Source organism: Chiloscyllium plagiosum, unplaced genomic scaffold (genome assembly GCF_037043375.1).
Source record: "Chiloscyllium plagiosum isolate Xiang-an unplaced genomic scaffold, Cpla_swu_hap1 HiC_scaffold_1, whole genome shotgun sequence".
Classification (NCBI taxonomy): Eukaryota; Metazoa; Chordata; class Chondrichthyes; order Orectolobiformes; family Hemiscylliidae; genus Chiloscyllium; species Chiloscyllium plagiosum.
Window position 1 is genome coordinate 125,677,343 of NW_028270139.1, and position 4,193 is coordinate 125,681,535.

Sequence of the window (4,193 nt, forward strand, 5' to 3'; positions counted from 1 at the left end):
GCTCCTTGGGAAAAAGATCTGTTTACTCATCCCCGTTGTTTCCTGTCTACCATCCTGTTCTCTCCAAATGGACATGATTTGGAGATGCCATGTTGGACTGGGGTGTACAACGTTAAAAATCACACAACACCAGGTTATAGTCCAACAGGTTTAATTGGAAGCACACTAGCTTTCGGAGCGACGCTCCTTCATCAGGTGATTGTGGAGGGCTCGATCGTAACACAGAATTTATAGCAAAAATTTGCAGTGTGATGTAACTGAAATTATACATTGAAAAATTGATTGTCTGTTAAGCCTTTCATCTATTAGAATACAGTGATAGTTTCACTTCTTTCATGTGTAAATCACAAAACCCGTTTTTTAAATTTGCATTCTCGGATTAACTGTTAACAATAGTGATAGCTAGACAATATGTTGAAGGTGTTAGCCCCCTGTGTTCTCTGTCTATGACCTGATGTTTAGATTGATTCTAATCTAAAAAGTGAGATAACAGAGTTTTACATAAATTCATGCAGTTTTTGAGCTCAGAGTTCTACATGAATGTATGCAGTTTTTGAGCAAAGTGCAATGTAACTCTGCAAGTACAAATTCACCACACAAAATATATGTGTGCATGTGGGTCTTTGTCTGTGTGTGTGTGTGTGTGTGACTGTCTGGGATGGGGGTTGTGAGTGTGTGTGTAGGTGTAGTGAGTGCAGTGTCTTAAGTCTGTGAGGGGGTGTATGTGTGGGAGTGTGTGTGTCCATAAGGGTGTGTGTGGGTGTCTGTGTGCGCGTCTGTGTGTTCCTGCGTCCGTGTGTATGTGAGCGTGTGTGTGTGTGTGTGTAGGAATATCTGTGTGTGTGTGTGTGTAGTGCAATGGTGATCACCTGTAATGTGACATGAACACAAGGTCCCGGTTGAGGCCGTCCCTATGGGTACCGAACTTAGCTATCAGCCTCTGCTCGGCCACTTTGCTCTGCTGCCTGTACCGAAGTCCACCTTGGAGGATGGTCACCCGAAGGTCCGAGGCTGAATGTCCTGGACCACTGAAGTGTTCCCCAACTGGGAGGGAACCCTCCTATCTGTTGATTGTTGTGCGGTGCCCATTCATCCGTTGTCGTAGCCTTTGCTCGGTTTCCCCAATGTACCATGCCTCCGGGCATCCTTGCCTGCAACGTATAAGATAGACAATGTTGGCTGAGTCACATGAGTACCTGCCATGTACAGGGTGGGAGGTGTTCCCATGCGTAATAGTGGCATCTATGTCCACAATCTGACACGTATTGCAGCGTCCACCGTGAAAGGGTTGTATGGAGTTGTCCTGAGAGCCGGGCAGTTTGCTACGAACAATGATCTGTTTGAGGTTTGGCGGTTGTTTAAAGGCAAGTAGTGGAGGTGTGGGGAAGGTCTTGGTGAGGTGCTCATCCTCATTGATAATGTGTTGCAGGTCACAAAGAACATGGTGTAATTTATCAGTCCCTGGGAAGAACTGAACAACGAGGGGTACCCTGTCAGTTGCAGCACATATCTATCTCCTGAGGAGGTCATTACGGTTCCTTGCTGTGCATTACGGAACTGGTGGTTGATGAGTTGAGCATCGTACCCTGTTCTTGTGAGGGCACCCTTGAGTACTTCCAGGAGTCCGTCATGTTCCTCCTCATCTGAGCAGATCCGGGGTATGCGTAGGGCTTGTCCATAGGGCATGGCTGTTTTAATATGTTTTGGGTGGAAGCTGGAGAAGTGTAGCATTGTGAGGTTGTCTGTGGGTTTGCGGTAGATTGTGGTGCTGAGGTGTCCGTCCTTGATGGAGACGCACGTGTCCAAGAATGAGACAGACAGTTGAGAGTAGTCCATGGTGAGTTTGATGGTGGGATGAAACTTGTTGATGTCACTGTGTAGTTTTATCAGTGACTCCTCGCCCATGGGTCCAGAGGAAGAAAATGTCATCAATGTACCTGGTCTACAACGTCGGTTGGAAATCCTGCATAGAAAAGAAATCTTGTTCGAACCTGTGCATAAAAATGTTGGCATATTGGGGTGCAAATTTGGTCCCCATGGCTGTTCCGTGTGTCTGGATGAAAAATTGGTTGTCAAAGGTGAAGACGTTATGATCGAGGATAAAGCGGATGAGTTGTAGGATGGTGTTTGGAGACTGGCGGTTGTTGGTGTTGAGTACTGAGGCTGTTGCTGCGATGCTGTCCTTGTGGGGGATGCTGGTGTAGAGTGCGGAAACTTCCATTGTGACGAGGAATGTTCCCGGTTCGACTGGTCCGTGGGTAAGAAATCCGTAGTGTCGCGACAGAAGCTGGAGATCCCCTGTACGATAGGTTTCAAGATGCCAGAGAGATGTTCACATAGGGTCCCATTGCCCGACATGATGGGACGTCCCGGTGTGTTGGCTTTGTGTACCTTTGGAAGGCAGTAGAAGCCGCCTACGCGAGAAGTACGTGGAGTGAGGGCGTGTAGGGAGCTCTGAAGGATGGATCCAAAGTTCTGATCAGTGTGTTTAATTCTCGGGTGTGTTCTTTGGTCGGATCAGCTAATAGTTGCTTGTAGTGTACCTGGTTGTTCAGTTGTCGGTACACTTCCTTGCAGTAATCTGTTCTATTCTGAATGACATTGGCTTATCCTTTATCTGCTGGTTTGATGACAATGTTGTCATTGGTTTTGAGAGCCTGGATGGCATTGGGTTGTGAATGGGTGATGTTTTGCTCTACCTTGTGGGTACGGCTGATGAATCTGGCATTTATAGATTTCCTGATAGTTTGAGCATACATGTCAAGCCCAGGGCAGCGGCCCTCCGGTGGGGTCCATGTTGACACCTTCTTTGGTCACTCCTCTACAGATCCCTGTGATGGCTGTTCTAGTTCATCAGTGGGCTCAGTGGGATCACTGCAGGCACCTTGAAAGAATTCCCAGAGTCTCATTCGTCTGATGAACTCCTCTGTGTCTGCTGCCAGAACCAACGGGTCCATTTTGGTGGTGGGGCAGAAGTTGAGACCCCTACTCAGGACTTCAAACTCTTCTGGTCGAAGGGTGTGGTCCGATAAGTTGACAATAGACTTCCCCGCAGTGAAAGTGTTGTCTACTGTGGTTCCAGGGCGGGCTTTGCTATTACTGGTAAGAATGCCAAGCTTCTCCAGTTTTTTGTTCTTGGCGTGCATGTACGTGGTGTAGTTTTGTCGCCTTGTCTGTTTGGCAATGTCACGTAATTGTATTGCTGTATCCTGTGTGCAGGCTGTGAGTGTGGATTCCATCTGAATTTCAAGGTTGTGGCGCCTGCTGTAGAGTTGGTGCACGAGATGATTGAGAAGTTTACGAGAGGTGCGGTGGAAAAGTCTCTCTGCGTAGTCTGTGTTGTAGGTCGACCTAAGTGGGTTCGTGATCCGTAATCCATTCGGGATCTTTCCTGCTTGCCTGCATTCCTGTAGAAACTTGATGTCTGTGTCGATATGTGCGATCTTCTTGGAGATCCTCTCCACTTTAAGCCGGCGGTTAGTGGTGTTGATAGTAGTCATGATTTGGAGATGCCGGTGTTGGACTGGGATGTACAAAGTTAAAAATCACACAACACCAGGTTATATTGGAAGCACACTAGCTTTCGGAGCGACACTCCTTCATCAGGTGATTGTGGAGAGCTGGATCGTAACACAGAATTTATAGCAAAAATTTGCAGTGTGATGTAACTGAAATTATACATTGAAAAATTGATTGTCTGTTAAGCCTTTCATCTGTTAGAATACAGTGATAGTTTCACTTCTTTCATGTGTAAATCACCAAACCCTTTTTTTAAAGTTGCATTCTCGGGTTAGCTGTTAAGAAAGTGTGTGTGTGTGTAGTGAGTGCAGAGTGTCTTAATTCTGTGAGGAGGTGCATGTGTGGGAGTGTGAAAGACACTCTGCACTCACTACACACACACATACACACACACTTTCTCACACTCACAACCCCCACCACAGACAGACACACAGACAGACAAAGACCCACATGCACACATATATTTTGTGGGGTGAATTTGTACTTGCAGAGTTACATTGCACTTTGCTCAAAAACTGCATACATTCATGTAGAACTCTGAGCTCAAAAACTGCATGAATTTATGTAAAACTCTGTTATCTCAGTTTTTAGATTCGAATCAATCTAAACATCAGGTCATAGACAGAGAACACGGGGGCTAACACCTTCAACATATTGTCTAGCTATCACCATTG

The 4,193-nt window shown here is 46.3% G+C and overlaps 2 pseudogenes; both read right to left on the reverse strand.

Annotated features, from left to right (window-relative positions):
* Positions 1–865: 865 nt before the first annotated feature.
* On the reverse strand, positions 866–1,580 carry LOC148152209 (uncharacterized; annotated as a pseudogene).
* Positions 1,581–2,414: 834 nt separating this feature from the next.
* LOC148152210 (uncharacterized) lies at positions 2,415–3,500 on the reverse strand (annotated as a pseudogene).
* Between the last annotated feature and the right edge of the window lie 693 nt (positions 3,501–4,193).